Here is a 12,561-nt window from a genome sequence, read left to right on the forward strand (position 1 = left end):
TAGACAGTCTCTTCATCAAAAAATTTTGTTCTTCATCTTTTGACAAGTTTGAGTTTTTGCCCTCGCCAGGGGCCTCTGGTGGGATTGCCATAATCTGGAAATCATCTGTGTTTCATGGGGAATTGGTATTCATGAACCAATTTGCTATTTCAGTGAAGTTATCTTCCAATCTTACTGATTGGGAATGGATTCTAACAAACATTTATGGACCTTGCACTGTGGAGGGGAAAATAGCATTCATCCAATGGTTCCAACACATCCAGATGCCGGACGATTTTGACTGGTTGGTAGTGGGGGACTTCAACCTCATAAGAGACCCATCTAATAGAAACAAGCCAGGGGGTAATTATAATGACATGTTCATGTTCAACGAGGCCATTAACACTATTGGTTTAGTGGAAATTCCTTTTAAATCCAAGCAGTTCACCTGGTCAAACAAACAGCAAACACCTTTGTTAGAAAGGCTAGATTGGTTCTTTTCCTCTAGCTCCTGGGTCCTTAATCATCCAAACACAACGGCCTACCCATTGGTGATGGAAACTTTAGATCATTCCCCATGTGTCATCAACATTGCTACAGATATCCCGAAGGGCAAGATTTTTAGATTTGAAAATTATTGGCTCGAACATGATCAATTCATGGACATAGTCTCACATGGTTGGTCAGTTTCAGTTCAAGAAACTGATAAGGCAAAAATTCTTACACAAAAGTTCAAGAATCTTAGAAGGGTCCTAAGAGCATGGCAGTCTCAACATTCAAATCTAAAGTCTCTTCTCTCAAATGTGTCTCTTTTATGGAATTAATTGAAGAATATAGGGACATGACTCTAATAGAATGGAACTTCAAAGCGACTCTGCAGGAGAAGCTACAAAGCCTTCTCAAACAACAGAACATCTACTAGAAACAAAGAGGATCAATTAAATGGGTAAAGTTTGGTAATGAATCAACAAAATTCTTTCATGCGAATGCAACCATTAAACATGGTAAAAGCTATATTAGATCTCTAGAAGACACATCTAGGACCCCTCAATATAACCATCAGGTCAAGGAGTTAATTCTATGGGAAGCATATAAAGCAAGGCTGGGCACTTCTGAGTATAACTCCATGTTCTTTGATGTGCAACAACTTCTACACCAAGTTGAGAATCTGAATTGTCTGGATGAACCTTTCTCACATGAAGAGATAGACTCTGTAATCAGTAATATGCCAAATGATAAGGCCCCAGGTCCAGACGGATTTAATACAAATTTCATAAAGAGGTGTTGGCCAATCATCAGGCAAGACTTTTATGCTCTTTGTGAGAATTTTCATTCGGGAAATGTCTGTTTGCGAAGCATAAATGGCTCATTTATCACTCTAATAACCAAAGTTTAGGGTGCAGCAAAGGTATCTGACTATAGACCAATCTCCCTACTGAATACATCTATGAAGCTCCTGACTAAACTACTAGCCAATAGACTGCAAAATTTGATCCAGTCACTCATACATGCAAATCAATATGGTTTTATCAAGACAAGGACAATACAAGATTGTCTTGCCTGGGCATTTGAATACCTCCATTTATGTCACAAATCCAGAAAGGAGATAGTCATCCTCAAGCTTGATTTTGAAAAAGCTTTTGATAAAATTGAGCATAAAGCTATGTTGTCAATCATGCAACAGAAGGGTTTTGGAGAAAAATGGATTCACTGGATGGAACAGATTTTTTCCTCAGGTACATCTTCCATACTTTTGAATGGTGTGCCTGGGAAAAGATTTACTTGCAAGAGAGGAGTTCGCCAAGGGGATCCTCTTTCCCCCCTTTTATTTGTTTGAGGGGCTGATCTTCTACAATCTATTGTTAATGCCTCCAAAGAACAAGGTCATCTCACTCTACCAATTCCTCTGACATACAGTCAAGATTTCCCCATTTTATAGTATGCAGATGACACTCTAATAATCATGGAGGGATGCCCCAATCAGCTGCTGCACTTGAAGCAGCTTCTCCACAATTTTGCACTGTCCACTGGTCTCAAAGTTAATTTTTGTAAATCAATGATGGTGCCCATTAATATCACAGAGGATAAACTACAGTTCTTATCACAGACTTTTGGATGTGCTATTGGTAAATTTCCCTTTACTTACCTAGGGTTACCTCTTGGTCTTACCAAGCCCAAGATTGAAGAGTTTTTGCCCATGGTAACTAGATGTGAAAGAAGATTGGTAACCACCTCAAATTTTCTGTCAGATGCAGGAAGACTCCAGTTGACAAATTCAATTTTCACAGCTATGCCAATGTTCCATATGTGCACTTTTTTGCTACATAAGACAGTGTACAAACAAGTGGACAAATATAGAAAATGTTGCCTCTGGAGAAAATCTGATATAAATAACAGAGAGCCACCAAAAGGTACCTGGGAACTTGTTTGTTTGCCAAAGGAAGAGGGTGGTCTTGGTGTTTTAAACCTGAGGACTCAAAATGAAGCTCTTCTACTCAAATATCTTCATAAATTCTTTAACCGGGCAGATATTCCATGGGTCCATCTAATCTGGGAGAAACATTATGCTATTGGTAGGTTACCAGGACAAGTAAGAAAAGGCTCCTTTTGGTGGAAAGATGTTGTCAAGCTTCTGGATAAATTCAAAGGTTTAGCATCAGTAACTGTACATAATGGTGTGACATGTCTACTTTGGCATGACTTGTGGAACAATAAGATCCCTGCACAAACTTACCCACACTTATACTCTTTCACTACAAAGGATGATATCTCCGTCAGGCAGGCCTATGTGCTGTCAGATTTGCATCAGTTTTTCAACTTGCCTTTATCAGCTCAAGCTATGGCTCAGTTACTTCAATTAGCTACAGATTTGAATTCAGTCCAATTTAATGAGGAGCAAGACTGTTGGACATATATCTGGGGTAATTCACACTTCTCTTCATCAAAAGCCTATCATACACTATCAGGACATCGACAAGTTCACCCAGTTTTTAGGTGGCTTTGGAAATCTAAATGCCAGAGCAAGCACAAATTTTTTTTTTGGTTACTCCTCAATGACAGACTAAGTACAAGGAATGTACTCTGAAGAAAACATATGGATCTACCCTCTTATTCTTGTGTCTTGTGCCCGCATAACAATGAGCAAACCTTGTTGCATCTCCTCCTACAATGCCCTTTTGCTCAGGAATGTTGGATCAATATAAGCCTGTTTGCTAACTTGTCAGATGAGCCTTACACCATCCTCAATAGCTTCAAATCTCAACTGCAAGTTCAGTTTTTTATGGAAATCATAATTCTCATGAGCTGGTGTATTTGGATGGCAAGAAATGACTGGATATTCAGAGGTATTATTCCATCAGTTCAAGGTGCCATGTTGCGGTTCAAGATTGTTTTTACTCAGGTTATCCTTCGAGTAAAAGAGGCTTGGAAGCAACCAATGTTGGAATGGCTAGAGCATACATTGTAATCTTTCTGATTTTCTTTTTTTCTTTCTTTGTTTCCTGAATTGTACCTCTCAAACTGTTGTTGTTTTTCTTTTCCCTCTTTTAATTAATATATATCCAGCAGGGGATCATCCCCTCCTGTTTCATCAAAAAAAAACTCTGAGGCCTTTGAGATGGGCTAATGTGTGACTGGTACTCAGCTCTTGTCCTCTTAGCACTAAGTTTTTCATCTCTACCAATCTGTTCTTTCTCAACTTCTAAGGCTCCGTTCACCAATCGGTGAAACCAAAACTACTTCTTCTCTTCAGTGTTGGTATGGTTGCGGGCATACTGCATCATTCCGGTGAAGTGTCGTGCATACTCTTGCACCCTCATTGTCCCCTGAGTCAACTCATGAAATTCTTCAGTTTTGTTGCCCAACACTTGTTTGGGATGTGGAATGCGTGAAAAGCTTCCTTAAACTCCTAATAAGTGATTCGGGCAGGGTTATCATGAGATCTATAGTCGTAAAACATGTACATTTCTGGCGTCAATGACCTGTCACAACTACCTGAGAGGCATGCAAAGCCTTAGGCCTGGGCATTCGGTACTACCGAACCGAACCGATCGGTTCTTCGGTTTTTGACGAAGTTCGGTTCCTAGATAAGTCGATACCAATCGGTTCTTCTAAAAAATGGATACCGACGAAGTTCGGTTTCGGTTACTTCGGTTCGATTCCGGTTCCAAACCGAACTAACCGACCAACTCCGGCTTCCAAAAAATCAGCGACGCAATGGACGGCGGTGGTTGGTGGGAGGACGCCGCGCCGGGACTCCGGGAGGGCGCGTCGGCCGCCGGGCGGGGATGCGGCGCCGCGGGAGGACGCAGGGGGGCGCCGGGACTCCAGGAGGCGGGAGGGCGTGCCGGCCGACGGGCGGGGATGCGGCGCCACAGGAGGATGCAGGGCCAAGGGGGGCGCCGGTGTGGGACTCTGGGAGGGCGCGCCGGTCGCCTAGTGGGTATGCGGCGCCGCAGGAGGATGCTGGCATCGCGGGAGGACGCAGGACTAGGGGGGCGCCGGCCGCAGGGGATGCGCCGCGGGTGGGGAGGCGGCGTGGGTGAGGAGCCGAGAGGCAGCGCGGGTAAGTACTGAGGAGCTGGGTGTAGCGCGCGTGGAACTGGAGAGCAGAGACTCGGCGTTTGGCTAGCAGGCTAGGGTTACGCTCGGGGTCTCAAGCAGAAGCAGAAGTGGGCCTTATTGGGCCCGGTTCTTCGGTTAGTTTTGTTCACCGAGAGGAGGAACCAATTTAACCAAACAAAGTTCGGTTCCTAGGAAATGAGAACTGAACAGGGAACCGAGATTTTTGTTCTCGATTAGTTCGGTTTGGTTCTCGTTTATTTCGATTCGGTTCTCCGTTCTCGGTTATTTTTGCCCAGGGTTACAAAGCCTCGCGTCCCTCAAGGTGCCCTACATCACTGGATGCCCTTCCCTTCGCACTTTGCCTGAGTGGCTCGGACAATTGCACTCTTCACAGGATCTAGGTGTCATTGGGACCTCAATGTTGGACAACATCCCTCAATCGATAGATCACCTTACATCTCAACGAATCCTGCAACTTAACAGTGGACAGCTGCCTACCATAGTTCAGGACCTCACCTCCCTTCAACAACTCATCTTGTCGTGGTGCCTTAGTGCATCGGGCAACTCTCTGTACTTTGACGGCTTTGAATGGAGAATTGCCCTGCCCTTCAATGCCTGCCCCAATCCACACAAAGCCCTACAGCTCTAATCGATTTGGATATTATGGGTTGCCCTAATTTGGCTAGACATTAAGCAAGGACTGGGGTCCTATTGGCACCTTATCTTCCATATTCATGATGTTTGTATATACGATTAGGAGGATTGAGGGCCCACCACCTTGTCTTGTCTCCCACGATATACAGGAACAACACGACAACACCCACACCTGCCATGGTATTTTTTAAATGATTTTTCTTTCATTTCTTACTAATTCTTCTAGATATAGATGGCTAGATGGGCCGTCTCGCACAAGCCCAATTTGGCCTAGGCTGGCTAAGCCCGATACTATGAGGCCTAATGGCTTTTTCGCGCCAGGTCGGGCTAGACAATCGTGCTGAACTGCCGGTCCGGCCTGACGGCACATCCGGCCCAACGTGTCTGTCCAGCCCGAGTACAAGGGACCAGCTGCCCCCCGCCCTCCGGCCCCCCGCCACCCTGCCTGGTGGACCGCCGCCGGCCCCAGCCGTCGGTCAAGCACCTACATCTCGTACCCTGACATCGCCGAGCTTTGAGAAGTAGGTCCACTGCCAGGGTCGGGCTCCGCCTACAGGGGAGGCGGCGGTTGGGTAGCTAGTGGTTGCTGGAGATCGAGGAGCGGCAGTGGGGCATCTCGGGCTGGAGCCTAAGGCGGTAGCGGTCGGGGCGGCTCCCGGCCAGAGCCCAAAGTGGCGGCCGCCGCCGCGGCTCGCGAACACTGGCGGTAGGCGCGCACCTCCTGGTTGTGGCATTGACACACATTATTGACATACTTTTACCCCTGCTTATCTTCAACAGTGACATGAGCTTAATACATAAATTATTGATTGCACCTAATAAACCGGTTATTTTCACATATGCAATGTGTTTTGGAGAATGTTGTGTTTTTGCAGAAAATGGGGCTTAAAAGCATATGTTTGGATAAAGCACTGAACGAGCATCGAGCCAGATGAAGACGAAGGTCAAAGGGCTCAGAAAGAGGGTAGGCCAATGGGCCTGATGTCTTCTAGCACCCCCTGGTGCCCATCTTTGGCAAGTCATCCTCCAACATTGCTTAAGGGCTAAAAAATTGAAGATAAGGCAAGAACCAGTTCGAGATCAAAGAGGAATCAGAGAAGATCAAGACAAGATTTGGAAAGACAATGGTGATCAACCTCATCCCGAAGCAATCGACGTGCCAGGCCCACATGCAAGTGAAAATAAGACTCCTGAGCGTTCCAAAAGACTTGGGGATGAAGAAGAGCGCGAGAGGGCAAAAGGAAGATCCCAGGCCAATCGGCCTACGTGTTTCCTTCGCTCCCTCGCCCTCCAATTTTTCTCATGGCCTCCTGGACTATAAATACATGTGAAAATTCACTAGAGGCATGAATCAATAATTCGTAGATGATGTGAAGCAGGATAGAAGCAGAAGGAGCTGGAGGGACACCTCTCTGAAGAGCCAGGGCCGTGCAATTATCGGCTGGAGATCGTGTCGATGCAGCCCTGCCAACCCGTACGAACTCGTGAAAGAAAAAGGTGTTTTGGCGAAGTCGCCGACTTGAAAGTAAAGTACGAGGTAAAAGTAGATTGATTGTATTGATTGATGTGTTTTTACAAACCTCTAGAGATGGCTATTTATAGCTTGTTACAACTGATTTCCTAACCGACTAGGATCTATCTCTAATTTTAAATGATAATAAATATTCACAAACACAACTCGTATCGGAGTTGGTTATCATATCCCACGAGCCAACCTTCTTCTTTAGCTAATCTTCTCTGCGGCCCACCTTAGGCTCATATTAGCCAAGCCGCTCCAGCTCCCAATCGGCCAATCCTTGCTGACTCCTTTCGTCAATCGGACAAAACACTGAAGCCTCAATCGGCCGATTTCCAACTGTAGCTTTTAGCTTGCCGCATCGGCCAATCTTTTCCTCCCTTGACGTAGATTCAAAACACGTGTCGAAATCCAGCGTCAAAACATGCCCCCCAGTTTCGGAGTCAAACATAACTTTTGCTTCGAATTTTTTTTAATCTTAACTTTCTCTCCGAGACAAGCGTGGCCAAGACTCCTTTCTGTTTTGCAGTCTTTTACCTGATGATTGCAATCTTTTCGAATTGTGCGCCTGAGGCAACCGCTCCTCCGAAATTCATGTAGACGGCACGGTAAAATTCCCGCCTTTACCCTTTCTCTCGAACCGTCCTTAAATACAAGCATTCTCCGCCGCTTCTTCTCCACGAGCTCAGAAATTCTCCTTTCCCCGGCAAATCATCTTCCATCACATTCCGGCGCCCTTTCACCTCCCGGTCGCAACCTTCTGGTGGTCCTCTTCTCGTCCTCACCCCGTTTCATTCTTTCCAATGGCGGCTCCATCAGCGACTATGAGCTTTATTCGAGAGGTAAATATCTGAAGCTTCACCCTTTTACCTTTCACCGCTGATGCGCTTTTTATATCTTTTCTCAATTTCCCTTTTTTACCTTTCTTAGGCGGTCAGGCAGCAAATCACTATCCGCATTTCTGATGCACCTGATCTTATCGGCCTAGGTCCTATGGGGAATCCAGATCCCACCGATTTGATCAACCTAGAAACCCATAGGATTCCCTTTAAGCAGTCACCCATGGATTTGAACCAGTGGACGGGTGGATTCAGATCTTGGCCGAACAAAACTATTGGCTGGAAAGAATGGTTCCAAAGAATGTCCAACTCCAAAAGAGTTCTTTGGGGCGAACTGAAAATCGGGCAATGTATAAATTTGTCTTTGTCCCAGATGGAGAAGAACGAACCCCTGGTGATGGCGGCCTCTTACTTCTGGTCCGACGCACTCAATGCATTTCTTTTTGGACACGGACCCATGACCCCCACTTTGGCAGATGTCCTGATGTTGACCGGCCTCGACATCTCTTCTCCCGATTCCCCTTTTGATTTTCTAGTCAAGCCGACCCATCGGCTGGAGACAAAAGGAATCGGCGGGTGGAAAGGATATATCGATAAAAACATGAAGGCTGGGCCGATCGGTGACGGAGAGTACACGACCTTCCTAATGATGTGGTTAGAGAAGCACTTCTTTTGCGGTAAAGCAGTCGGCCCTTCTTCTAATACACAAGCTTTGGCCGAAGCCCTGGCAAGAGGATCTACTGTCCCTCTAGGAAAACACTTGCTAGGATCGACTTACCATATGATGCATCAGATCGCCATCAAGCTGTCAACCGGAGAGCCGATTGGTAACCCTGGTGGTCCCTGGTGGTTTATTACTCTCTGGCTCAATTTATACATGAGTAAGGTTTTCCGGCAGCAAGTAGAGACCAAAACATTTCCCAATATTGAGTTAGAGGAAAACCAACAGTACGACGACGGTGCACTTGTTTTGGTGAGGCGGCATCAGCTTTTCCTGGCAGCAAATTTACTCCTACCAAAACAGCCGAGTATTTCAGATGCTTTTATAACGGCTTCAGTGAAGAAACCATAAGCTGGTATCCATACCAAAGAGCTAAACCACTCTTTGAACATCCCATTTGCTTCAACTCGACGACCAACTCTTTCAACAATGAGCTCACAGATGTCCTGATCAAATTAGGGATCTTACCAGTGAACCTCTTTTCAGGGAAGGACTCTCCAACTTATGAATTTTATAACCCATCGGTGGCAGCACGGCAATTTGGCCTCGGACAGTTGCCAATTCAAATTTACTTTGCTGGCCGCGCAAAGTTTCGGGATGAGCATACCAAAGGACTTGACTATAATTGGCTATGCAGTCTAGCACCAGACTCCAGTACCATTGACTTAACCAACTGGGTGGTGGCTCCTTTTGCTATTCAGCAATTCAAATTATGGTGGGGAGAATGGAAGCAACATCTTTTCTGTGTATCCCCCGCAACATACTGCAACGACCTGGATCCCGCCAACATTGATCCAAATGCAGCGGTACTTCTCCCCTTCTTAGCCAATTTTAATGTCGCTCCTTCTGTACTGCAAGATTACCATTGACTTTTATTTTTCCCCTTGCAGTCTGGAAGCCAACTCCCTCCAACAAGCAGCCGAAGCGGCAAGCCGATAGAAAATCGCCATCCGTATACATCATTTCCACTCATCGGCTTTCAGTCCTTGTCCATCGAAGACATCACCACCGGTCGATTGAAGCAGAAGCTGAAGATATCTTCTTCAAAGAAGACAAGCCGCCGGGTGCGCGCCCGTATAGATCGGCCGACCAATCGGCGGTGGCATCGGCCGGGTCTTTAGCCACACCGACTCTGCCGATTGCTGAAGAATTCGACCCTCAGGCTGCTACAGAAGTTGGAGCAGCAGCTGCGTCACTATTGTTAGAAGCTCTTCAGGTAACTTTATGCGCCTTGTATTTTTCAAAGTATTCTGTCAGTATTAATTTCTTCTTTCTGTTAGGCTGCACAAATCATTCCAAAGCAATCTCCGCAGCAATCGGCCACACTCCAGGCAGAGACCGAGATGCCAGCAATCCCTCCCACTGAGGTAGAGAATATTTGTTTTACTCAAATCTCTTAATCCTTAATCGGAATCTGACCGATTTCTAATGCAGGCTACTTTGGGTGCGTCGATTGTGCCCTTCCAACGATCACCGGCTGGATGACTCGCAGAGGTAGAGCAGCTATTATTCATCATCAGATTTAACCATTGCTTCATACTTACAGAGATCCATTTCTTGTAACTTTCCAGGAGGCTGGCCCGAGTGTGGCGCGGATAACCGTCGAATCCTCTTCTTCTGATGAGCCAACTGCATCGATTCCCGAAACGAGGGTAGCACTCGCACCAACACAAACAGAAGAAATCCGTTTTAAAGAGGTAAGAAACTTGATGTCCAAATCGGCTGATTTTCTACTGCCATCGGCTAATCCGTCTCTTTATTTTATCAGGAGCAGGACACTCCCAACAACAGCCTCTTCTCTGTTGCGGTTGCAATCTCTAATGACGAGGAAGTCGCCTCACGCCAGGTTGCTCTGAGTTCAATTGCTGATGAAGTTTGCACCAAGCTCCAGAGCATACGGATTCTTCTCCAAGATGATATCGGCCGACTGGTGGAAGCTGCCTCGCCGATTCGGCAGCTCTTCAGTGCAGAGGCCGAGTTCCAGAAGAGGCAGAAGAAGCCCTAGCACCCGCAACATATATCGAGTCAATGCGAATCCCGGTGTTCAAAGCTTTACGACACATGGCTGATCGTGCCAAACTAGCAAAAGCACGTGAAGAGGAGGATTCCTACAAACACCGAGCTCAAGAAGTACACCAACGAATCAGCTTTCTCGAAAACTCTTGCTCGGACATCGCTGGTACCATAGATTGCCTCAAACGGCGAAGGATAGGGAGATATTCTAGTAGCTCCGTGGTAGGCCATCCTGTAGGCCCATAAAGATTCAGTCAAGGATGCGTGCCACCTCTTGGGCTGCTCCTCTATCTTCCTCTTGATCAACTTGATTACTCCCTTATTGGATGATTCGGCCTGACCGTTAGCTTGAGCATAATACGAAGAAGAATTCAACAGTTTAATTCCCATATCGGCGGTGAACTCTTCAAACTCTCCCGAAGTAAACATTGTCCCTTGATCGGTTGTGATGGTTTGAGGGATACCGAACCGATAAACAATGTGGACTCTCACAAAATCGATCATAGCGGCCGACGTCACAGTTTTCAGGGGTACTGCCTCCACCCACTTTGTAAAGTAATCAGTGGCTACTAATATGAACTTGTGTCCCTTGCTTGATGGAGGATAAATCTGTCCGATGAGGTCTATTCCCCAACCCCTAAACGCCCATGGCTTAATTATTGGGTTCATAGACGAGGCTGGTGCACGCTGCACGTTGCCGAACTTCTGGCAACCCTGACACCATTTATAATATTTAAAGCAATCTTCGAGTATCGTCGGCCAATAATAACCATTGCTCTTGATCATCCACTTCATTTTGTGAGCTGATTGATGAGCCCCGCATACGCCTTCGTGAATTTCTCCCATCAGAACCTTCGCCTCTTCCGCTCCAAGGCACTTGAGCAGAACCCCATCAATCGTCCGGTAAAACAAATCACCCTCAAGTAACACATATTTCATGGCCTGAAACATATTCGCCGATCCACTTTTTTGGATGGATCTTTTAAGTAATCGGTGATCTCCCTTCGCCAATCGTCGGCTGCAAGCTCTAGAGTCATGGCACCTTGAATCGGCCGATACCCGGAAGCATGTTGGGAAGGCCTGTTGGCCTCTTCATTGTAACTTCTGGGAATATGCTCAATGGTCGCAGACTTGAACTCTTTCAATAAATGGAGGCAATCCTCATAGTAAATCCTTAAGACATCATCTTTGCATTCAGATTTCCCTGTTAATTGATCGACAATGAGCATGGAATCCCCAAAAATCTCCACTGCATCAGCCTTGATTTCTCTCAATAATTGGATACAGCCCGGTATTCCGCCTGATTATTGGTGGCGGATGTCTCTATCGACAGAGAGAAAATCATAACTTGCCCCCCGAGGCGATATGAGGACGATGTCGATTACTGATCCGGCCCCACATGAGGAACCATCGAAGTACAGTGTCCATGGAGCTGGTTCAATGACAGCGATTTCTGGTCCATAATGCTGAGCCACGAAATCGGCCATTACTTGGCCCTTGACAGCTTTGGCTGATTCGTACCTCAGGTCAAACTTTGATAGAGCTAGAATCCATTTTCCAATCCTTCCCTTCAAAATCGGCAATGACAACATGTACTTTACCACGTCGTCTTTGCACACGACTATGCACTCCGCCGATAACAGGTAGTGCCTGAGTTTGGTACATGAGAAATATAGACAAAGGCACAACCGTTCTACTGGGGAATATCTAGTTTCGGCGTCTAGGAGTCTTCTGCTGACATAATAGATTACCGTTTCTCTTCCCTCGAATTCTTGTACCAGCGCCGATCCGATAGCTTGTTCTTCGGCCAACAAGTATAGTTTGAACAGCTTGTCAGCCTGTGGTGGAACCAACACTGGTGGTGAGATCAGGTATTGCTTGATGTCTTCTAACGCTTTTTGTTGTTCTTCTCCCCACACGAATTCCTGGTCGGGTTTCAATTTCAACAAAGGGGTGAAGGCTTGAATACGCCCGGACAAGTTGGATATGAACCTTCTAATAAAGTTAACTTTGCCGATTAGGGACTGTAGCTCAGTTTTGTTCTGTGGGGATACAACTTTATTGATGGCAGCTATAATCTTCCAGTTGACTTCTATCCCGCGCTCACGGACCATGAATCCTAGAAATTGTCCAGCCGAAACACCGAAGGCACATTTGTTTGGGTTCATTTTCAGTCCATGCTTCCTTGTGCACTCCAATACTTCTTGCAAATCGACCAGATGTTCCTGATGTCCTCTTTGCTTGACCACGACGTCGTCGTTGTAAATCTCCACCAG

General features: G+C 46.1%; 1 long non-coding RNA gene across 1 annotated transcript; it reads left to right on the plus strand.

Moving 5' to 3' along the window:
- Nucleotides 1-4,480: 4,480 nt before the first annotated feature.
- Nucleotides 4,481-10,764, plus strand: LOC140223685 (uncharacterized). Its single transcript, XR_011899089.1, has 6 exons — nt 4,481-9,078; nt 9,163-9,488; nt 9,553-9,639; nt 9,707-9,766; nt 9,844-9,969; nt 10,041-10,764. It is a non-coding gene; the product is annotated as an uncharacterized lncRNA (long non-coding RNA).
- Nucleotides 10,765-12,561: the final 1,797 nt, after the last annotated feature.

Source organism: Setaria viridis, chromosome 8 (genome assembly GCF_005286985.2).
Source record: "Setaria viridis chromosome 8, Setaria_viridis_v4.0, whole genome shotgun sequence".
NCBI lineage: Eukaryota > Viridiplantae > Streptophyta > Magnoliopsida > Poales > Poaceae > Setaria > Setaria viridis.